General features: G+C 46.4%; 1 long non-coding RNA gene across 5 annotated transcripts in view; it reads left to right on the top strand.

The window, feature by feature from the left end:
- The first annotated feature begins 450 nt into the window (after positions 1–450).
- LOC131838150 (uncharacterized) overlaps positions 451–24,673 on the top strand; it is a 61,672-nt gene continuing 37,449 nt past the window's right edge. For 2 of the 5 annotated variants that reach the window (XR_009356498.1, XR_009356497.1), the window contains exons 1-6: positions 451–783; positions 9,867–10,044; positions 10,988–11,238; positions 12,500–13,137; positions 21,435–21,524; positions 23,815–23,960. This is a non-coding gene — a long non-coding RNA (uncharacterized LOC131838150). Of the gene's footprint in view, positions 784–9,866; positions 10,045–10,987; positions 11,239–12,499; positions 13,138–21,434; positions 21,525–23,814; positions 24,116–24,673 lie in introns of those variants that run through there. The other 3 variants (XR_009356495.1, XR_009356499.1, XR_009356496.1) reach the window with 3 other exon arrangements.

The raw sequence follows: 24,673 nt of genomic DNA, 5'->3' as shown, positions 1-24,673 counted from the left end.
TTCCAGTTATAAGTCTGCGTGGGGAAAAAAAAGTACTTAGCCTCTCTGTAGAGAGCAACGTTCGGGAAGATTCTGTTCCTTTCTGCGGTCCGCTGCCATCACTATTTACTAATGATCTAAGGCAAGTTGCAGCAGCAAAGCAGGAAGCCCTTCTTTTTCCCCCTGTGCCTGGCTCAGTCCCCTGCCTACTCCCTTGCTGTTAGGCCCGGAGCACGTGTCCTGCCCAATCTGTACTGGTCAAAGGTCCGCCAGCCTTGCCGTCCCTCAGGTGCATTTGCAATAGGCATGGGAAAATGTCCCCATTTCTCGGGAATCTCAAGCATGAGAATGCTGCCCTCAAATTCTTTGCGTTTTATTTAAACTGAGATCAGAGTGAACAGGATAGCTCTGACCTGTGCAAATACAATAAGCACTTCAGCCCAGAAACAGTTTTCCCTCTTTTATTAGGTTGGGCTTTCAGTTTGTGTTTGAAGAGGAGCTATTTATGGGCTCGCAAACAAAGTGCCTGAGGGAAGGAATTTCAAGGATGTCCTTGAGCAAATTCAGGGGGTGTTTATTTCAAAAGGCGACACCGCTCCTTAACCCTTTATCTTCCGGCCCAGGTCACCTCCTCCAGCGGTGTCCCCAGAAGCCTGGGAGAGAGGCATGGTCTGGCGTGGGCTGAAAACACACCGCATGGCCTTGGGAAAGTCACTTCTTCCCTGTGCTGCTCTTGCTCTGGAAATCAAGGCTGGATGGTGCCGTCCTAAGGCACAGGAAAAGAAAAGAAGTTCATCGGCCGAGGTAGGGTGCACTGAGGCTGCCCCTGTTACTTTTAGGGCTCCTTCCTGACCTGGTGTTTTCAAGCCTTTAGTCGTGGCCATTTTCTGGAAGGAATGCATGAATTTTTTTTTTTTTTTTTTTTTTTTTTAAATAAAGTAGCCTCCTACCTCCGTGGTATGAGCCAGGAAAGTGCAGATTTTCTCAAAGAATCAATTTGTTGGACAGAAGCGGTTCGCCAGGGTGGTTCTATTGGGAACGGCTGCGGAAGCCTTCCTCTGCCTCTCCAGGTTCAGGCAATGGGCAACTGTGTGGGAACCATATCCTGTGATTTGGCTTTTGCTCTTCTGCTGTTCACAGCTTAGTCATTTGACAACTCTTAATTTGGGGTTAGAGAAAGTTAAAAAAAAAAAAATCTTTTATTCCTTCGCTCGGTTACCTTCTTAAGAGTTTGATGAGGGAGGCGGTGGAACCTCCTGATAGAAGGGGGCGGGGCCGCAGTTCCCGAAATACTCGCACGTGGTGTTCATAGTCGATACTCCAGAAAGAGGTTTTGTGCTCAAATGATTTAGCTGGCATTTCTCAGAGTGAACAAAGAAATTCCTGTTCTCACTGGAACCTCCGTTGACCCTGCTGCTGTGTCGTCCCATGACTGGTGATAGGAGGCCTGGGAGCATCCTTGAGCCTCCGGCACTCCGACTGGTGGGAGGCAAGTGGCTGGTCGATGGCGAGGGAGTATGAGTCTCTGATCAAATGACCGGCCTCCAGGGTTGAAGAACGGCTGCATTCAGAGGCCAGACACCCCCTTATGCCTCCTCCTCTGCAATCTCCCAAACCCCCTGGTACTCATTCTGCCGCTGCTTACAGCTCCGGACCAGGGTCCCTGTCTTAGGCCCTGTGCTTAAAGCCTTGCCCTGGCTCTCTGTGGAAGGGCTCTCCCCAAGCAATTAATCGGCCAGCCAGAGTGGATCCTAATAGCTGGGAGTGGTCATCTGCCATCCGCGGAGGGGATAGTGGGCACCCCGCAAACTGTGCTTTCCATGAGGAGGGACAGCAGAGTCCTAATACTCCCAGAGCAATAAAACAATGCCTACCCAGAGCCTCTCTACCCCAGTGGTTCTCGGAATGCAGTTTCCAAAGCAGAAGCATCACATCACCCAGGAATTCGTTAGACATGTAGATTCTTGGACCCCGATCAAAACTACTGAGTCAGGGGTGCCTGGGTGGCTCAGTGGGTTAAGCTGCTGCCTTCGGCTCAGGTCATGATCTCGGGGTCCCGGGATCGAGTCCCGCATCGGGCTCTCTGCTCAGCAGGGAGCCTGCTTCCTTCTCCCTCTCTCTCTCTGCCTGCCTCTCTGTCTACTTGTGATCTCTCTCTGTCAAATAAATAAATAAAATCTTTAAAAAACAAACAAACAAACACTACTGAGTCAGACACGCTCACGGATGGGACCAGCGGTCAGTGCTTTAAAAGCCCTCTTGGCGATTCTGAGGTCTGCTCACAGCTGACAACTGCTCTTCAGATCTGGGTTATGCTCTGGGGAACCTGAGACTCAGAGGTTCCCGGTGCAAAGGCACTGGGGCCACCTTCGGGGTTTGTACAGGCCTCTGGATCCAAGGGTGGGCGTACCTGCAGTGGCCAAAAGCAGCTCTCAGACGAAGCAGGGGGGACCAGGCCTTGCACGTGGTGGTGGTCTGCGTCGCTCACAATCCTACATCAAGTATCGAAGTCACGGCGAAAGTACATTTTTCCGAGTATGGGGCTAAAACACAATTTATTTAACAGTCTGTTAGTTGATGTGATAACTTTTAAATATTTAGACATATGGTAGACAAGCCTCCATTTTTACTCTTTTCCTGGTCTCTGCACATGTTAGGGGTCATCCTGCTGCTCAAAGGCTATGATCTTTTATTGACCAGTTCATTCCTTGACTCCCATCCTAATTCAGGTCTATCTCTTTATTGAGATTCCCTAGGGGATGGGACATCATTCTGATACCTTCCTTTGCGGCTTTAATCGCAGTTTCCTTTCGTTCTTTGAACAGATTTATAACAGCTACTTGGAAGTCTCTTTTTCCGAGAATTCTACCATCTGTTTGCCTTCACGGGCTGTTTCTGTTGCCTGCCCGGTATATGGGTCATACTTTCCTGTTTCTTCGCATGTCTGGTAATTTTTCACTGGGAACTGAACATCTTGGAGCCACACTTGTGCATCCCTCCTCTCCCGCCCGAGGTGTGGTCGGCGTTCTGCGCTTCTTGAGCTTGTGTAGTGACAGGCTTGGCTCCTTTCCCCGAAGTTTCACTGCCCCTTCTCCTTCCCCCTACAGTATTAGGACTCTGCTGTCGCTCCTCAGGGAAGCACAGTTTGGGGGGTGCCCACTGTCCCCTCCGGCAGATGGCAGATGACCACTCCCAGCTATTAGGATCCACTCTGGCTGGCCGATTAATTGCTTGATTGTTTCCTGCAATACCTTAGAGACAAAATTGCTCTATAGACACATCCAATCACAGGTTTCCTTGAAGGACAAGTTCCTGAGGTCACTGTTTGTTACATGTTCTGACCCTGGGAGGAATCCGCCCCGCCATGTCCTTCCTCGGTGCTCTGTCCTCTGAAAATTAACCAGCCTACAGCTTAACCTCTGTCCTCACCAAATCCCACAAACCTCCTCCCAATTCTTCCCCATCACCATGTCCCCTGTTACTGAGGGCTCCCTAGGCTCGAATCTCTCTACCCCTCAGCTGCAAATGAAGCCGTTTCCTCTGGGAAGATTAGAAGCCACCTTTTGTATGGTCTGTTTCTCCCCCCATTAGAATTTCTGAGCCAGGGCTCTGGAGCTGGGAGCGGGGACCAAGACAGCCTTCTCTCTGAATGATACCCCTACTTTAGGAGTCGAGCACTTGATGGAGAGAGGAGAGCCATAGTCTGAGATCTTCTTACCTCTCCGGGCGTGGAACCACTCACTGCCTTACAAGCCTGAACCGGAGTGGAGGACCCACTATTCTTAGCACTCCTAAAACCCAAGGTAAAACCTACCTTCCACCAGTGGGGGTTCAAGGGAACCCCCACTTCCCTACCACGCTTGCTCACAACTTGGCCTCAGCACTGGGGAGTTGAGGCAGAACGCCGATGTCCAGCTCCTCCAAGGAAGAAAGCCCTTCCGCTGGGAGCTGGGAAAGAGGAAGCCCTGTGTCTTTTAAAAATGTTTTTTTTAAAAATCTTATAAATAAAATAAAATAATATTTTTTCCCCATTTCCCTGGGAAATGTCTGTGGAGCTCCTAATGCTGTCCTGCTAACAATCTATCTTCCTGTGAATTTATTTGGCCATTCTATTGGGCACCTACCACATGCTAGGTATTATACCAAGTGTTGGGGACATGATAGCCAACAAAAGGGACATAGTCTTGTAGTTTGTGATCTAGCCAGGGACATGGCATCCAGAGGGAACTCAATAAATATTTGTCAAATAAATAAATGGCTACAAATAAATATGCTTTTCTTTCATGGTTTCTGTTTGGTTTTTGTTTTGTTTTGTTTTGATCAGAGGCCTGAGACATTCCTGCACCCTCTCGCTAGCCGGCTTTGTGGACATTTAGAGGCACTTGGCGTGTTAGGAGGGCAATGCCTGCCTCCAGTCGGTTTGCTCTATTACAACGTTGCAAAATCTCCTTCCAATTCCAGTTTCATGAAAGCAGTGCAGGTGGTAACAGTTGCTATCATTGTTCTGTTATTTTCTTTCCTCTGCCTTTGGGGAGCTTCCCTGAAGGTGGAAACTGTGTCCTTACCCCACAGTTGCAGGCTTGGTGATGACAAAGGCTTGGACAAAGACTTGTTCTTCATGCATTCATTCTTGGCCAGGAGAACCGTATTTTGAGTTGTGCCAACTCAGAAGGCCAGTCTGTATTCATTTCCTCAGAATTCTGTCTTGACTTTACTTTTTTTCCCCCTCTAGCATCTGATCATGTCCTTTCCAATGACCCACGATGTTACGTCTTCCGGTTTCTTACGGTTCTCCTAGGGAAACACTGCAAACACTGGGGCTGCCCTGAGTGTGACGAGAGGAAGAGTGAGGTGTTCAGTCCCAGAAGAGCCTTGTTGCTACTGCTCTGACCCTAGCATTTGGTGAGGGGGGCATAGTCTGATAGCTGTCCAAGGGGGTTGTGTTTGGCAATGTGAGGTTGAGTACATAACTGGGAAGTAACTGGGAAGCTTTATCAAAATATATGTTCTTAACCCTAAGAGCCTGTCAGAGCCAAATAAATGTAGGGTTGGGGGACGATCAGCTCATGGGACCGAAGGGAGACCTGGGAGGCACGCAGGCCAAGAAAGCTTCTCCAGAAACCCAGATCTAACTTCAGGGAACCAACGAGATGCCCCTTGAAGCTTACACATCACAACTGGGATTTCAGTACAGTCCCAAACCAGCATGTCTCAGCTCCTTACACATCTATTTCTGCTCCGACCCAAGGTACAACTGGACCCGGTGACAGTTATTTCAGCACCCGTGAGAAGTGCTAAGTTAGCAACCCCAGAGGATAATATCATCCGTGCACAAATTAGGGCAAGGAGTCCCTTCATGGGACTTGAGAAAGCCTGGCAAGGAGGGGGCTGAACTGGCTGTTGGGCAAACTTTTCCCAGAATGACCAGGGTGATCTCATGTTCATATGACTTTATTTTTACATAAAAGCAATTCTTTTAGTTTTACTTTTAGCCCTTCCTAAGAATATATATTTTAATTGAAAGCCCATTTTGTCATTTGTGCATTCATTTACTTAATTAATTCACTAAATGCCAATTTTGTGCAGACACTGTCCTATGTACCAAGATAAAGATGAATGAGGTATGGTCTCTGACCTTAGAAATTCCACAGTCTAATAAGGTTAATGGATCTATGTTCACATAATTACAATTTGACAGCATACAGAGAATGACAGGAGGGTCTTTGGGAATACAGAGGGGCTGGACCTAAGTCTGACCAAGCGGAAGAGTGTTTCCAAGAAGGCTTTCTGGAGGAGGTCACACTTAACTGAGTCTTACAAAGTGAGTGGGAATCAGCCACCGTGTAGAGGGTTGAGTAAGGAGAGAATGGGCGTAAGGTCAACCTAGACGCAGACACAGAGCTCCTGTGAGAAGCCTCATGGGGTGTTTGGAGAACTATTAAGAGGTAGGTTGATAAGATTGTCAAGTACAAGATGAGGGACCAGAGAGAGGTGGTGCTATCCTGGAGAAGACAACTCATTAAAGAACTTGAACCTTCCTTTGCAGGCAAAGAAAAGCCATTGGAGCATTTTATACAGTGAGGGCTATGGTCTGACTGTTGGCTTTGGGAAGAATAGACTGGCGGAATTGAGGCAATATTGGAAGGCAGGGAAACCAAGGCTGTTGGTTTATAAATGGACGGGAAGGGTTAGATGTGAGAAGTAGTTTGAAGTTATAGCCTTTAAGATTTAGAGACTGACTGAATGTGAGCACGGGTCACACTGAGCTAGGTCCCCCCATCAGCCTCACCTTCAGAACGCTGCGACGAGCTACGTGTTGTCCTTCCTACTGCCCCGAATGGCATGGATCGCAACTCACAGTGCCTGGAAATCGATCTTTTTATGTTTTCATATCTTGAAGATTCCTCCTGCCCCCCACCAAAGAACTCCATAATCCAATGTAAAAATCACTAAGAAACAAAACACTTTAAAATCCATTAATATGGCAGCTGGAAAGAAATCATTCAAATTGTTGAACTGAGATTTTTATAATTATGGTTGCATTACATAAGAGTATAGTTTGGGGGCATTTTTCTTCCTCTGGGGGCTTTTTACACCTGCACTTTCTAAAATATCTTTTTCTGGGGTACTTTTTCTGAGGGCAGTCGATAAAGATGGAAAAGCAAAGTTACGTTGCCCTTAGCAACTCGACTTCGACTATCATAGCACCACGGAGCAAAAATAGCGACATAATTAAAGGATATGGCACTGGGGAGCCCTGGCAGCCTGCAGGGGGAAGGTCCATTCCCTCTGGATCTGAGTATCATTAAGGGGGTCAGCATTTCCAGACTGAAATAGAAATTTGCCTTAGGTGTGGTGTGTTTAATGAACTAATCCAATAAATGTTCCTGAAGCACCTTCGATGTACAATACAAACAAGGACACAGTTTCTGTTCCCCTGAGAGCTCATATTCCAGCAGGCGGACAGAGAGAGGGAGAAGGAAAAGGAGCAGGAGCAAGAGGTTGAGGGAAGGATTTCAGATAATGAGAAATGCTATGAATAAAGTAAAATAAGGACTAGTGAGTGACAGGTAGGGGCAGAGCGGATCAGAGTGAGGGGATGGCTTACACAGTATGATTTCATTGCCCTAGATCTCCCCGGGGGGAACATATTGGACTTCTGGGGTGGATCATATTTTAACAACCACCTCCTCTAGACAGCAGCACTATTTTCAGCAACAATTGTAAAATTAAGGGAAGAATGTTAAAAAAGAAATATGGCACAATTTCTTTTTTCTTGAACTTTGTTATATATTCTGGTCAAGAAGAAAATGTTTTTAAAGCCTAAAATAAGTATTACAGTATAAAAAAGAAAGAGCAGCGCAACTAATCAATAGATTTTACATCTACCTCGCAGTGGAAAGTTCAATCCTTTGGTTACAAACTGATAGAATAACATCTTAGGTAAATGACTTTTCAGGAATGAGTAAATGAAAATTCATAAAATGGAAAAAGTGTAATTGAGGCAACTACGACGTCACGTCAGCAATGTGAAATTGTTTTCTGAGTTCGCTTCTTAGTTCGAAAACAATTATCAATGAAAAGGAATGCATTTTACATTCAAAGATTAAAATTCAGTAAAATGGGGCACCTGGGTGGCTGAGTCAGTTAAGCGTCTGCCTTCGGCTCAGGTCATGATCCCAGGGTCCTGGGATCGAATCCCACATCGGGCTCCCTGCTTAGCAGGAAGCCTGCTTCTCCCTCTCCCTCTGCCTGCCTCTCTGTGTACTTGTGATCTCTCTCTCAATCTCTCTGTAAAAAAAAAAAACAAAAAAAAAAAAAAACAGTAAAATAGGAATTAAAGTTTGCATCCCTCCATACACAATTACACCTCATAGTTCTCAGTATTTCACTGGTTTCTTTTTTTTTTTTTTTTAAGATTTTAATTTATTTATTTGATTGAGAGAGAGAGCACTGGAGGCAGAGAGGCAGGCAGAGAGAGAGGGGGAAGCAGGCCCTCTGCCAAGCAGAGAGCCTGATATGGGGCTTGATCCCAGGACCCTGAGACCATGACCCGAGCCAAAGGCAGAAGCCCAACCCACTGAGCCACCCAGGCACATTTCAAAAAATCCCTCCAAGGGGTCCCATGGAATGACAGGATTAGAATTCAAATCTGTCTTTCCAATCACTCTTCGGTCATTGTCTCCTTAGAACCCACTGTTTAGGTGAAGGACACAGGGTACCATAGAGACCACAGATGTAACTCCACCTAGAGCAGGCGTGAAGATTCTGGACTGGGAAAAACTTACTCTTCAAAGGAACAGGTGTAACTGAGTAGGCATGTGCTGGGAGCCAATGACAGAATGGGATTTCTCCTAATTAAACTCTGCAGTCAAATGCTCTACACTGAGCTATATATACCCCCATCTAATTAAACTCTGTGTACAATACAATGTACGTTAAAGGGTAAGTTATAAAAATATATCATTTGACAGATTATAAAAATGTGTCATTTGACACCTACGTATATTATTCATACTCAATAAACAACTCTTTAAAACTTAGATCAGCTACAGATTTTGGGGGGGCATGAGGGGATACTATCAATGACGTTGTTTAAAATTTCTGGCAAATTCTCTAGAGACCACGGGCTGCCTTCTCAGCTGTACGCAGTGCTTGAGGGCTCCCTGTTGTTCTTCTGCCCCTGATATGCCTTTTCCCTAAACTCCTCTCCACCGAGGACCTGTTACTTAAATTCCTCCTTTCACTGCGTGAGTGATAGACCTGACAAATGCAAATATTGGGGTACAGTATCTCTTTGCCCTGGGGGTGGTTTTCACTGTAATCGGAGTTTATCAGAGCCTATCCCTGGAGCTTAGTCATGCATTCTTCTGTTCACTGATTCCACGTGTTTCATCATCCTACAATATGGTCCCAGGAATATGACCGGTTATGTCCTCGGGGAAGGCTCAGTCCTATGGGAGAGAGAGACACATAAGCAGCAATTGACATTCAGCGCGATGGGGCTGGTTTTCTGGCCTGTTTCTTTGCCTGTTCACAGAGAAGGCACAGCTCTGTGAGCCGATGAGGATGGGGGGAGCGTTGCTAAGAAAACAGAAACACCCCCAAGGGGAAGCAGGGCTGCTGATGCATATCCTTGGACTCAGCACCCAAGGGCCCCGGGCCTGCTGGCTGGGTGTCTCTGCAGAGGAGGGTTCTGAGCACCAAATGCTCTGAAAAGATTCATTTCCACTACTGTGGGAGACGATGAAGAGGCAAGTGTCTCGTTAGTGTGGGAAGGAGGGGCAGAGGGACTGTGTGGCTCTCCAGAGGGAAGGCAGGACCGTGTCTTCCTTCACAAACACCTCAGACCTGCCTCATACCGCGTCTCTCTTCAGAGCCCCCCTTTCCGGAGAGGGTCTTTGATGTGAAATGTGGCACGAATCTCCTTTACATGAATTTCCTATTAATTAGCACACTCCTTCCTCCGCCTAGGCGTTTGCCAGAGAGTTCCCGAGAACCAAGATAGCTGAACTCCTGCCAAACTGTCCATCTTGTGCCTGCTTTGCATAAGGTGCTTGGTCTGAAGTTGGACGTGGGCAGAGCAACTGGTTCGGGCATCCTCCCCCCAATTAGGAGCTGATTCCTTTCTTTCTTTCTTTCTTTTAAGATTTTATTTATTTGACAGAGAGAGAGATCACAAGTAGGCAGAGAGGCAGCCAGAGAGAGAGGAAGGGAAGCAGGCTCCCCGCTGAGCAGAGAGCCGGATGCGGGGCTCGATCCCAGGACCCTGAGATCATGACCCAAGCCGAAGGCAGAGGCTTTAACCCACTGAGCCACCCAGGCGCCCCAGGAGCTGGTTTCTTGAGCTGTGGTATCTGAGCACAGAAATCTTTTTTTATCCACAGTTTTGCCTTCTAGAGTTTCGGTCACCTTGGTCAATGAACACAGGGGCTAAAGGCTGATGACCCTCTTTCTGACGAATCCGCAGAAGGCTGGCCTGACCCAAGTCACCGTGACAACGTCACTCACCTTACTTCCTCTTATCACCTAGGCATTCTGTCATCTCACATCATCACAAGGAGGGTGAGTACAGTACAGGAAGATATTTTGAGAGAGAGACACACACCATATCCACATAACTTTTATTACAGTATATCAGTATAATTGTTGTATTTTATTATTAGTTATTGATGTTAACCTCTTACTGGGCTTATTTATAGATTAAGTTTTCAGAAGTATATATGTGCAGGAACAAACAAGGTGTACATAGGGCTCAGTACTATCCGTGGTTTCACACGTCCACTGGGGGGGTCTTAGACGGAATCCCCTACAGAGAAGGGGAGCTCACTGCTGTGGTCAGAGAGCCAGAACAGATTCGTGTAAGATAAGGTTGGGAGCTGGAGTGAAGTGAGCTTGCCTGGGTTTCTGAATCCTGGAGCTGTTTTCTCTGGCCTGGGAGGTGGGGGTGGGCAGATGGAGATGCCCAGAAGAGTAGTTTAAACCTGAGAAGTCCTGAGAAGTCCTCTGCGCATGTGTTTCAGATCGGTGCTGGGCTGGGCTTGGTGACCAGGAGTTTGGCCAGGAACAGAGGCTCCTCAGCATCTGAAAGCAGGCAGAAAAACCTCAGAAGCCTGGCTCCCCACAGCTTCTAGAGGCTGGAGAAAGAAGCAGAGTTAGGGTAGCTGTCCAGACTCTCTTCCACTTCCTCCTCCTCACAAAACGCAGACATCTATTTGATAAAGGCCACATGGGCCACTGGCTAGCAGAGGATGTGTGGAGGGTGACATTTTCTGGGCCTCGGTTTTCTCTTCTGGAACAGGGATTGGTCTTCTTGATCCCTAAGGTCTCCCTGTGCTGAGAAGCTGACCTTACAGTTCAGACCTGCCCTGGGGTGGAGGGCAGAGGGGCTCACGGCAAGAGAGCTGGCCGGCTGGAGTTCAGAGATGTCGCCGTCTGCACGTGTCCTGATGAGCACTGAGGGGACTTGGTTGTCATTTGTTTATGAAGATCTTATTCTCACATTAAGGTGACCACATATTAGGGCTTTGAAGAGAGGAACAGTGCATAGTCCTAGCTCTCAAGCAGTGTGTAACTGTGAAAACAAGACATACATATATGAAAGACTGAAAAGCAGTCAAGGTTACAAGGCTTCTGTCCAGAGGCGTCGCATGAAGGTGTGCCAGCTGAATGTCCAGAAAGACGCTCTTTAGACTTCTTAGACGTCACCAAGGGACAGACTGCGGTGTACTGACTCGTTGCTCAGGAAGCAGCCGTCAGGTAATGTTTCCAGAGCCCTTTGGGGGAAAGCAGAAGGGACAGTAGTAGGAAGCTGGAATGAATGAGGCCGAGGTCACAGGAACCATGTCTTAGAAAAAGGATTAAGACACGTGTTCCTCGATCACACCCTATGCCGTCTGTCGGCAATGGAGAGGGCTTCAGTCCCCAAGGCAGAGGTGACAGAATGGCAAGAAACCCATGGGGGCAGACCCCCCAGGACTGTCTGTTTCGATGGAGGGAATGAAATTGCACCTGGTGCCCTTTGCATGCCAGTCCTGCCAGCCCCACACACCTGCTCGCAGAACCAGCCTCCCCTCCGCACTCCCTGCAGGGCTGTCTGCCTCCTTGGCTCCCTGGGTCCAGCCCACATCAAGGTGCCTGTGGTAGGAATTCCAGGTAGGTCCCTCGGGGGCTGAACCAGGGGCTGGCCAGTCAGAATCTGAAGTGGCTCCCCCATCTTTGAGGGGACACTGAGGTAATCCCTTATCTCTGCTTCGCTCTGGGTATCTGCCTCCTTCTGCTCCTTTTCCACAGCCAGACAGTCTCTGCCGGCTTCTCAGGGTGCAGGCGGGAGGAAATGGCTGTCCCAGCCCCAGGTTTCTTGAGCCACTCAGCTCTAAGGACTGGGAAAATCCTTTCAGAATTACAATTCTAATTCTCAAGACAAAAAAAAATCTCTTAGTTCATCTGAGGTCCCCTCTCTCGTCTGCATCTCATCGCTGTGGCCCGACAGTGCCCTGTCCCTTCACTGGTCCCTTTGTGGGCATGGCTAGTTTTCAAAGAAGGGAGTGTAGATGGAGCCTTTTCTCGAAGATTCTTCTACGACATTCCCGCTGCTCTCAGAGCATGTCTCATCTTTTAAATTACTCACAGATAGAGTAATCTCCTCACCTGCTGACTTGTGATCGATGAATTCTGGAGGCCAACAGGGTCCTGGGGTCATTTCTGCAGCCCCCAGGGCTGAGGACCAGGCGTATAAGACAAGACATGGAACCTTTTAGATATTCGATAGACTTTTATGGCTAGAGGCGGCGAATGAGTGGTTTCTTTAGGCTTATTTGGCCAGTAAAGAGGGCAGGGAAGTCAGTACGGAGACTGATGGGTGGGTTAGGGTTTTATTCCTAAATGCTTTTGTCTTCCATCCAGCCCTACAGAAGACCCAAATCCACTTGCTTTGAGCAGAGCAGCATTTGCTATGTGATCATCATTTCCTTCACACACATTCCCTATTAATTAACACAATTCTTCCTTCGCACATCAGTTGGCAGGGCCCTGCGGAATCAGAGCACTTTGAACAGCTGCCAGACTGTCCATCTTGTACCTACTTGGCGCGTGAGTGCCGGTGCCCAGCCCGGCTGCCAGAGGAATGACGCTTGGCTTCTGCGTCGTCGACAGGAATGTCTCCACCTTCGCTTTTCTTTCCACATCCCGGAGTTGCCTCTCGGCTCCTTTTCCAAAGTGCAGGACCAGATCGTACTCCGGAACTAACTTGTCCTAGAGGGGGCCGGTTGTCTTTTGAAGCAGGGTCTGGTTGCACTCAGGCCTGGCACTCTTTTTTTTTTTTTTTTTAAAGATTTTATTTACTTATTTGACAGACAGAGATCACAGGTAGGCAGAGAGGCAGGCAGAGAGAGAGGGGGAAGCAAGCTTCCCGCTGGACAGAGAGCCCGATGTGGGGCTCGATCCCAGGACCCTGAGACCATGACCGGAGCCAAAGGCAGAGGCTTCAACCTACTGAGCCACCCAGGTGCCCCTCACAGAGCACTTTTTGCTCTGACTGAAAAGTCATCGTCTCAAGCGTGATCCTGTAGTTCCCAGGATTGAAGTTTGGATCATACTGAAGGGAAGGGGGCAACTGGGCAGATGGCAAACCCAAAGCTCCTCGGTTTTAAAAATCAAGTAAGTCTAAACTCAAAGACAATCTTCTCATTCCCTTTCATTTTGAAAGAAAGCATGTTGAGAAGTGTTGACACAGGACACTGAGTTGGTCCTTCTGGAGAATATCCTTGTTTGGGGCATTCAAGAGAGATGAGGTCATGGTCAGGTGCTGAGGTTCACAGGCGTCTGCTAGGGGAGACATCCTGGGACTCTCCAGTATTTTTAGCTCAGATGCCAAATGCATTTCTCATATGTATGGGAAAGAACTTTTCATATTAATAATCAACATCTCAGAATTATTAAATGCAATATAGCGCCTTTTTGGATGTGTTGTGGGTGTTTTAAAATTGTTAGAGTTTTCATAGTTGTTGGCCGTAAAAATCTGCACGGACATGTGTTTTTTATTAAGACATAAGCTCACACATCATCCATTCATAACACATCACTGACTTGACTCCCTCTATTAGCAGCTGGAAAAAGGAATGGAAAGTTGAATTGAAAATGAATTTACATGTTCATTTAGCTTGGTTAATTAGCTGCTGAAATAATGTCCCCGATTTTTAATGGGTGCTCTCCTTGATGGATAAGGCAGATGTTCCATGAGGGGACAGCTCAAAATGCACCTGGTTTATGATAATGTTTGTCAAAAACATGACAGGAAAAAGCAGGTTGGAAGGTTCTATCTGCCAACAAACTAGATGCTGCCAAGCCTGGAGGCAGTTAACTGACAGCCCGTTTAAACTGAGCCTGCTCACATAATAATAGCACCATTTCGTATTCTAGATAATGCTAATGTATGCAAATGTACCAGTAATACATTTCTTAAAGTGCCGTGGGCAGTAGTGCCGATTGTTTCTACAGGGGAAGCCAGAGAAGTGGGGGTCGGGGGTAGAATCTGCCGCTCTTTGAGGCACCCAACAGGAGGCTTACACAAGATTTGCATTTTATTGTCTGTTATCCGTGCTGTGCATTCAGTTCTATTCATGGGCATTTCCACTGTCAGCTTTCTGAGGCCACCCCTAGTTTGCAATGGCATTTTTTTTTTAATTGAAGATCTCATTTAAGTGGAATAGCATCCATTTCTGATCTTTAAAAATCTTCCTGCAGTGGATTCAGAGCATCTCAGGTTTTCTTTTCATCCGATATTCCCGAGTTCCCAGAGTTCATCTTAGTAGGTCAAAATCATTTACCTTCTCAAGTCGCCAGGAAGTAAGTTGAAGTATTGCCATTCCCTTCACATAGAGGGGAGTTTGAGGTACAGAGACATTGAGACCTCCGCCCCCTTGGCTTTGGAGCAGCAGGGAGAATTAGCTTCTCTGATTTCTAGTTAATGTACTTTTTTTTTACATTCCCCTCCCTACGTCACTACTTAGTGATGCCTGATTAAGTGCCTGCTAGATTTGTCGAATGTAGGACATAGAGATGGTATAGAGTTGCTGGCTGAAGCTGGAGAAGGGCCGTAGAATCTATTTTGGATGTGTCCAGGGAAAGGCCCGGCTCTGCCGGGGCACTGTGCCTTGTGGAACTGTCTGTTACCCTTTCTTCTAGCTCCTTTTTGTCAGAAACAGGACAGCCATATTCACTAACCTCCTGTTGAGAATTTTATCCCTTCCAGTCTGGTGCTGGTGTTTGCTTAAGACCCAACGTTGGAGATTTAAGTGACCTCTGAACACAACCAGCTCAAACTTTTCAACTGGTGGAAATTTTACAAGGAATTAGACCCAGAGGATTTAAGCAATTTGCCTGGCCAGGCTGTGAATCTATCTAGTTAGCCTCAGTATTTGGGATGCTATGTATGTCTTGATTCTTTATCTTTGTTTTCTAGTGGTGGTTATCATTATAGCTAATTTTGTTTGAGTACTTTCTATGTGTCAAGTGCCACACAGGCATTCAGTCCCCATCATACTCCTCAAAATGGGCCATGTTATCCTAATTTTGCAAATGAAGGAGCTACATCTCAATGAGGTTGAATAACTGTGTCTGGGAAATTGGTGAGTGAAAGACTAGGGACCTTAGTTTAGAGAGATGGTTCATGGCAGGGAGGAAACATTTTCCTTCAACCCCCTACGTTTTTTGGCTGGTCTCATAATTCCTTTGACATAGACATCAACAGGAGAAAAACTAATTTTCTAAGTATGGAAGACCCATAAAAATACAAGACCCAAGAGCAAGTCAAGCAGTTGAAGCTTATATGCCATCCTGAGCTAAGCGATAGGTTAGGAAGCTGGGGCTTTAAGGGCGGGGAGGCTGATTCCCAGGATGATAAGAACAGCTGAGAGTTCACTCTTGGCCCTGCCTTACAAGATAGGTCATTCAGATACAAGTTATCTCCAGCAATAGCTCTCTAACTCGAGCAAGCCCTCTATCTAAATTCTTATAGGTACCTAGGGGAGAGGTAGACATTCTTCTTGAGTCTGTTGAGTCTTGACTGCCTTCAACCCAAATAATCCACATTCCAAAGTGACATATTTTGGGGTCATGTATTCTGCTTCTCTTCAACTTGGAAGTCCATGGCCTTCCCAGTTTTTTATCCCCATCACATTTCACTTCTGTTCTAGCAGGAATGACACTGTCACTCACGATCAGGATGGCCTAGAAACCTTATCACATATGTGATGTCAATTTATAGAGAGATCTTTTGTAACAAGGACTTCTAAAAATACTTAAGAGCCCTTCTGAAGATATTTTGGTTTAATTGGTCTGGAATGGTATATAGGGAACGTTTGTTAAATCTCTCCAGATAATTCTAAAGTACAACTAGGGAACTATAGGATATTAAAGAGAGGGTAGGGTATTAAAGACAGAAAACTCATTGCCAATGACTGCTGTGTGTTGGGTCCCCCAGAATTGGGTACCCCAATAATGTGTCCGTGATTAAAGGAGCGAGACTGATACGAAGCGAAGGTCAAGCAAAGCTTTATTTCGCGTCAAACAGACCTGTCGGGGCCGCCCCTCCAGAGAGGACGACCCCTCCCTGCTTTCCAGACTAACTTTTTTAGAGCAAAGGCCATGTGGTTGGGCCTGGCCACACACAGGTGGCCAATGAGATTGTAATACATACAGGAAACTCCAGTGATGCTAGGCGACCAACTGAATTACAATTTACTGTAGTAGACATTTGAACCAGCCTATCACACCTTGGTTAGGATTGGCGCCAAAAGGTTCCCAAAGGGTGGGGGCCCATACTCCTTGGTAGCTAGGAGACAGTATGCACCCCCACTGATTGAATACCTCCATCTGGCCTGACCCACCCTTGTACTTGGACTTCATTACCTGGGACTGGTTTCCCGGACTTGCTTTTAAATAAGTTCCCCTGGAGGGGGGCAAGGTCAACCCAAGTTTTACAACAAAATGGCAGTTCAACCGGGGTGGGGCTGCTCTGGCTGAATAGACCCTTACATTGTGGAATTGTACTTGATCATGGATTTCCAGGCTGTGATGTTTGGCATCACTATTCCTACTACTGCTATCAATCATATTCATAAAATGCACATGAAACAGGTCAAGAAATGGGTCAGCTTTTTTCCTGATGCTTCACACGGCCACCATGATCCCTTTTGCATTTGTACGTATCTTACTGTGACCTTCATTTTGTAATGATGCCTGATTCCGTCACCTTCCCTGGCTGTTCATAGCTTTGGAGGAGGATGTGGTACGTGGGGCTCAGTCTGGAGCACTATGTGCCTCCATCATCTCCAGCACCAAATAACTCCATTATTTGCCATTATTTGACCTCTGGGCTCAGCTGAGGAAGTCTCGCTGGTGCTCAGACCTCTGGAAGGTAACTAAGGGGAAAGCTTTCTTTGGTTGGGAAATGGCGTGTTGAGTTTCAGTGAAGCAATAGATGTCCCAGTCTTTTCTATTTCTTCTAATTTTGACCTTGACTGAGGAGGACAGATTCCTTGACCCTAGATTTGTCCTCTCCAAGTATACCAGTGAGTGGGTTAGGTAGCGATGGTGTTGAACAGAAAACATGAGAGAGGCTGGGAGCCATTACTGACTTAGAACTTTTAAGGGGAAATTGTGCATCTTATTGCTTTCTTTCAGGGAGGTGGTGGGGGGCAATAAAAGAGGCCAGTACTTTTATTGTTCCTCTCCATGTTGTTTCCATTTTTAGCCTAGAATTGGTCAGAACTCACTAGAGAAATGGCTTGTGGCTCAGAGATGCTGAACACCCCTATACTTTCCAATCTCAGGACCAGTTTAGTGCAAAAAGGAATCCAAACTATGCATCAGGATTTTTGTAAATTATTGTAAAAGAGAGCAGACAAATGGATTTTCTGGTTCTCTCAGTCACTTCCCTGCTTAAAATCCTGTAAGGGTTCCCCGCTGTCCTGTGGGCAGTCAGTGCGAGAGCACAGCCGGGCACAGAAAGCCCTCCACCATCTGCCTCCTCCTCTCTTCTCCAAGCCCCATCAGCCTACTCCTCATCCTGACCACTAGCCATGCTTCCAGAATATGCCTTGCTGCCTCACGCGTCTCTTCTGTTTGCACTTCTCTTCCTCTTTCTGTTCATCTTTTATGGCCTGGCTCTAGCCTTTCCTCCTCAAGGAGTTATTTCCTGACATCTCTTTCCCTGATTGACCTGCCTTTTCTTTATCCACCACATGATTCCCTATTTAGATATCTGCCTGTGTACTGATCTTTCTTTCTTTTTTTCTCTTCCTTTCTTCTTCTTCTTTCTTTTTTTTTTTTTAAGATTCACTCATTATTTTAGAGAGATAGACAGAGAGAGAGAGAAAGCCTGCATGTATGAGTGGGAAGAGGGGCAGAGGGAGACATTCTTCAAACAGACTCCCCACCTAGCAAGCAGCCCGAAGTGGGGTTCGAGCTCACGATCCATGAGCTCATGACCTGAGCTGACCAAGAGTCAGAAGCTTAACTGACGGAGCCTCCCAGAAGCCCCTGATATCACTTTCTTACACATTTTTGTTTAGGTAATTCATTATGAATCTCTGAACTTCTGTGATTACATGTACAAGAAAGAGCCCCAGTGTTGGCACCTAATTTGCCACAGCCGCTTACAATGTAGCATTTTTCTGCCTCCGTTTTTTCTTCTTTGAAATAGAGATAATAATAGGATCGTTGAGGAGAAGAAAGAAGGTGATATATGTAATAATGCATACTACTACTAATAATAATTTATATGCCCAGCATTATAGCACAATAGGAACAGTAATAATAATTAGCACTTAGCACTTATAAGGTGTCGTGTTCTATACTAAAGGCTTTATGTACATTAACTCATTTAATTCTCTGGGGTAACTCCATTAGGTAGTTCTTGTTATTATCCCCATTTACAGATTAGGCAATGGAAGCACAGAGAGGTTAAGTAATTTTCCCAAGGTCACAAAGCGGGTGACTGATAAAGATAGGATTTGATTCTGTGCATTCTGGCTCCAGAGTCCAACTCTCATGCAAACTCCCTCAAGTGACCAATATATGTTAATTACTCATATGTATAAATATGAGTAAAATCTATGACTCATTCTCAGCGTGGAAGCCAAGGACCAAGGGTCCTTAAAGGTCTGAGCCAGTCCTAAGGCTTTCCTTCTAGTCCCTTGGCTACCATGTGGACCAAGAGAAGGTGAGGGAAGAAACTTCATCCCATTTTCAGAGATGTTCCAGTCCACTGCCAAACAGGCAAGGAATCAAAATCCCAGCACCCCCCTTGAGGTTCTGCCCCCTACCCGGACCCAGAAACTGCTTAAGGAGGCTTGACAGGGAGAAAGCAAGCAGAACATTCGGTGTGGTCTCTTTGCCTGGCAAGCATCTCGTCCTTCCCCCATATTGTCTGGCAGAGTTGAGGCAACGCGCCCCTTGTTACAGGAGGCGTTCAGCTTGCCCACTCTCACTGGGGAGGAGAGAAGGTACATTTCCTCAGTTCTTCCCAGGATCTCTCAGGATCTGGCCTGGCAGGTGGCCAGCGCTCTCCGCAGCCAGGGCACAAGCCATTACCACTAGGGGGCGCCTCGGCATTTCCCATAGCTTCCAGGCCAGCGGCCTTTTCAGGACAGAAGCAGTGTTCTCTGATAGAATGGGTTCTCGGCTCTAAGCTTCAGGTTATTGTTCCAGCTTTCCTAAGCATAACCATGGGGAAAATGCTTCTTCGGGATCAAATAAGGTCAGCGTGAACCATTCCAAGACAGTCGGCAGCCTGGGTAGCCAAGCCAGGTTTTCCTCCTGCTGCTGCCAGCCTAGCGGTCCCTTCCAACCCCTGCCCCCCAACCCCACTCAGGGGGCAGCGCTTGTAGCCGGGGGCGGGCCGGTGGGGCTGGGCATCTGGCTCAGCCTCTGCTTGCAGACTGGCTCCCTGGTGGGGGGCAGCCGTGATGGGGATGGGCATCCCTCTTGGGATCTCTTGTGGGAGCTGGTCTTGTGTTTGGTGAGTATCTGGTTGGCTGCCTCTTCTTCATTTCTGTCCCATATGGGTCCATGTCCTTTCTTGTCCCATCAAAGACGATGACAGGGAAACCCAGGGTTTCCCTTTCTGTAGGAACAGTAAGCAGACCCAGAACTAGGATGGGAAAAGAGAGGCATGTGGGGAGACTTGTGAGCGCACTGCTTGAGAACAGGTGCCTCCTTTGACATTTTTGGCCCCTGCAATGGTCTTGCCTCAAGCACTCAGTCTCCGCTGGGGAGCCCTTGTGGAGGTTCCCTGACCCTAATTCTAACCGTCTCACTGGACTTCCTTCCACTTCCTCCTAAACCTCCATCTTTTCTTATTCAGTCCCATTAGGGTATTGGCTGATAATGATTAATAAGGACTTCCTAATCAGGGCTTCTAGAATCAAAGTAGCAAACATTTTTTTTCTGTGTTTACCCGGTGCCAGACATTCTTCTAAAGGTTCCATAACTGTTGCTTATTTAATTCTCTCAACAACATCATGGTGAAGGTACCTACTCTACAAGTAAGATAACCTAGGCACAGAGAGGTTAAGAAGTTTGCCCAAGGCCACACAGTCACTAGAGGGTAGAACCGTAACTTGAGTCAAGGAAGTCTTTGTCTCTGAGCCTGTAGTCTTAGGTGTTATACTTGGCTCCAGATACTACAAAGCTTCAAAGGCGCAAGGCACCGCACTGCAGGTTTCTGGGGGCACAAATGGGTTGTGATTTGAGATTTTTTTTTAAAATAAAGATATTTATTTACTTATTTGACAGAAGTAGGCAGAGAGGCAAGCAGAGAGAGAGAGGAGGAAGCAGGCTCCCTGTGGAGTAGCGAGCCTGATGCGGGGCTTGATCCCAGGGCCCTGGGATCATGACCTGAGCCGAAGGCAGAGGCCTTCCCAGTGAGCCTCCCAGGTACCCAGTGATTTGAGATTTTTAACTGGGGACCTCTTAAATCACAAGCATGGGGGGCTGGCCAGGGCCGAGAGCTACATTTGGTGTGCATTTGGACAGAGTGCCATCCTTCTCCTGAACAAGTGGTTTCCCATCCTTCACATCTATTTCTTAAAGATTGGGTTTACTTATATCTTATTCCCATTCTGATCTGGTTCCCATTAGTTGGTGGTAAACCCCAGAAGGCGAAGAGTCGCATCCTGTTTATTTCTATGTTTTTACCCTCTCCAGATCCTGCCGTGAGAAGGTGCTCCCTAAATGTTAGCCCCTTGGAATTAAGTTCCTTTACTCTGTACCCATCACCTTGGATGATGGGCCATGACAAAGCTGCCCTTCTGGGCAAGTCACCCATTCTGCCCACCGCTGCCTTCTTTTCCTCTTTGCCCTTCCCTATCTACTCACAGGGGCAGCATTTCTTCTTTATTCAGATTTAACATGTGGGTGTTGGTTCTCTCTGACATCTGTGACAGAGAACATAGGCATTTTTTATTACATCTTTTGACTATATATGTGTAGAAAGGACTAGAAAATCTACCTTTTGTTTCTCGCTGCTTGCCTTCAATTGCAGGAGTACACGAAATCCTATTATTCTACCCGTATTTTGTGTATCATTCCAGATGCTTGTCTCTGCCACATGCTTCCCTTCCCCCCACCCGCCTGTATGCAAATGTTGCAGATCATTCTTTTTGTTCTTTAGCCTCAGATCCTAGCTTTCTGACAAACCTAATTCTCATCCAAATATGAATGGAAAGATTGAGGCTCATTAACCAAATGTTCTAATCCCAGGCATCTCTAGGAGGCAATTGTTTTTCCTGAACAATTGTATCTCTGCAAAACCTTAGATTTCTGAAATAGGGCAGGCTGCTGTGGGAAGGAAACTTGGTTCTACGCAGAACCATCTGGGACCCTTAATCGGACCTGGAGTGTTGAAGGTTCTAAGACAAACGCTGACTCTAAACAGAATGGCTTCCTTCCAGATTTGTGGGCGAAGTGAACTTGCCTGCTGTTTGAGCATTCCAGCCCAGGCCTGCTATGGACAGCTACACAGTCTTCATCTCTCCCTGCCAGTAAGTTTGCAACGCACTCAAAATAAGATTCCTAAAATCACTTTCTCCATATGGCCACGTCTGATCCACCCCGAGGATCTCTGAGGCTTTCTTTACAATGTATCGCATCTTCATCTAAAACCCAACGTTTAATCAAGGACTTTTCCAGACTTCTTCCAAAGAACTGGAAGATTTTTGGAATCTTTTCTGAAATAAATGGCTTTGTGAGGACCTCTCAGAGATGCTGTTGTTCAGGAGGGACAAGTCCTAGGCAAGGTTTCCTGCAGTTGAGATTTTAAGTGAAGCTTGGCTTTCGTATCATCCTGATACCTGGGAATCTGTTGCTTAGTAAAAGCTCCCCAGACTCTCCGGGTGATGTATTTCTTTCCCAAGATACAGGCCTAGACTTGCTGGTGTCCTCCTGCTGCAAACAGTTCTGCTCAGGTCTGCTGTCTGAGTCTGCGGGCTGCCCAGAGTGAGGGTCTCCCCAAAAGGCACCCCAGGAATTTATCCACATCTTAAAAGGCTCCATCAGCATCCAGAAACACTTTCCCCCACCAAAGAAGACACCAGTTCTGCTACTCAGCAAAGGCATGTTCTCCAGGCCTAGTTTTGGGGTCATGGGTCCTGAAATTTGTTCTGTGTCATCCTTATGTAATCTTTCCTATGGGCGCCTACACTGCACCTTATGCAACCCCCCTTCACCTGTGCGGGGATTTGAGAACTAGGAATTTTGTACTGTTTCCTTTTCCAAGCTTTCCATTCCGGGCCTGCGCTGGCCTATTGTCCGAGGCTGGGGCTTTCACTGACCCCCTTCCCACCCCGGCCCCAGTGTGTTTCTTAGAGGCTTTACTTATGATGCTCTACAAATGCTTCCACAGGCTCAATCGAATCTGGCCAGCATGAATCCTGGAGAGATGATTAAACAAACAGAAACATTTAATAAATCCTGCATTTGAAATGGCTAGTTTTTCTGAGCCCCTCATGGCAATGATTCACTTCTTTGAATGTTTTTTATGCCCTGTGAACAGATGACTAACATGAATCGAACATCTTTTTTTTTCCCCCCCAAGTTTTTATTAATATAGGCAATATAGTTATTTTTCTTTAAGATTTAAAAAATTTATTTGACAGAGAGAGAGCTCAAGCAGGGGGAACAGCAGGCAGAGGGAGAAGCAGGCTCCCCGCCAAGCAAGGAGCCCAATGTAGGACTCGATCCCAGGAAGCAAGGAGCCCAATGCAGGACTCAATCCCAGGATCCCAGGATCATGACCTGAGTCGAAGGCAGACGCTTAACTGGCTGAACCATTCAGATGCCCCAGTGTAGTTATTTTCGGTTTGTTGTGGAAATAACCTCAATTGGGGAAGGTAGCTTAAAACACACACACACACACACACACACACACACACACACACACACACACAAAACATACTCAATCGGGGAAGAATTTTGATGAATTCTTTCATTTTTCTGGTCAGAGGCATGGAAAACAATATGAAAGGCAAAGTGGGGAGGACCACTTATCAAAAAATATTTTAAGAAATTTGCCGGTTTCTATTTCAGGAAGGTTTACACTGGCCCTGCTGACATAGACCAATGAACGGAAAGGAAATGTGGCTCATTAGTTGGTCTTTTTTCAGAAAGGCCGATTGAAAATATTTTCATGTATTTGAGATAATCAAGGACTGAAAGCCTTGTCCTTGTCAAGGGATGTCACAGGATGTGAGTTACTCCGTGTGCCAGTGGGAATGAAGTTGATGGATGGCTGCCTGTTTTCTGTCCATTGTGCCGTATGTTCATGATGTCCGCCCCACCCCCTTCCCACAGGGTCCGTGATCTTACTTCCTCTGACCCTCTCCCATGACCCTGACTCCTTGTTCATGGGACCTTTTCCTAAGATCCCTTTGCCGAGGATCCAGTCACGCTGTACTTGCGCAAAGGAAAAGTGCCCGAAATAAGTCCTATAGGGCAGGCCACCACCTTCCTCTTCCTTGGAAGGGGTAACGGCCTTCTTCAAGATCGCTTGTATTGGATCTGCATGTTTCCATACAAGACTCCAGTGGTCTTTCACAGATCCTGGAGGCCAAGAGTCTATGCCACAGAGCCTAGAGAGAAGAGTCTTGGCATCTCACGTGGTAATGGCACTCCGGATCTGGGTAGCTCTTCAAGCCTACGTTAGTTCTATCTTTGTGCATGAGGTGAGCTCGGAAGTTGGGCAACGAACTGTAGTCACCAGCTCATTTACTATTTTGCTTTGTGTTTCTTTCTTTCTTTTTTTTTTCCTAAAGATTTTATTTATTTATTTGACAGAGAGAAATCACAAGTAAGCAGAGAGGCAGGCAGAGGAGGAAGCAGGCTCCCCGCGGAGCAGAGAGCCCGATGCGGGGCTCGATCCCAGGACCGTGGGATCACGACCTGAGCCGAAGGCAGAGGCTCTAACCCACTGAGCCACCCAGGTGCCCCTTGCTTTGTGTTTCTAAAAAAAAAAAAAAAAAACCAAACATAACAAAATTACAATTCCACAGAATACTATGGCTACATATTTGGGGATCTTTCCTTTCATATCTTATTTTCTGAAAGCAAAATAAACACCTGGTGAAGTTTTGATAAATACGGTTCCTATTACATGACTAGAATCATGGTCCTCATAGCATTTTGTGTCCTGCTTGTTTTCACTTAGCATTAGAAGGTAGTATTTCCTGATGTTTTTAAATCTGTCTCAAAATCATCATTAAAATTTTTTCTCCAGTTTCATTGAGAAATGATTGGCATACATCACTCGGTATGTTTAAGACATGCGGTATGATGATTTGATTTCCATTTATGGTAGCGACTACCACGAGAGGTTCAGCTAACGTCCATCTTCTCATAAATGCAGTAAAAAGAAAACAGGATAAAAGGGAAAACATATTTTCTTTGTGATGAGACTTTTAGGGTTTACTCTTTTAACAAGCCTCCTATATATTATACAGTGCTGTTAGCTTTAGTCATTATTTTTCAACGTAATTTTTAATAGTTGCATGATAGTTTAGCATATATGGTTATACCAAGATTTATTTAGTGGGTCTCCTACTGGCCAATATTTCAGGTGTTTTTATAGTTTTCACTATAATAAAGCAGTGATGAATTCCCTTTAGGTGAATTTATAGTCTCAGTTTCATTCCTTAGG

The sequence above is a fragment of the Mustela lutreola genome, chromosome 8 (genome assembly GCF_030435805.1).
Source record: "Mustela lutreola isolate mMusLut2 chromosome 8, mMusLut2.pri, whole genome shotgun sequence".
Classification (NCBI taxonomy): Eukaryota; Metazoa; Chordata; class Mammalia; order Carnivora; family Mustelidae; genus Mustela; species Mustela lutreola.
This window is presented reverse-complemented; position numbering and strand designations above follow the sequence as displayed.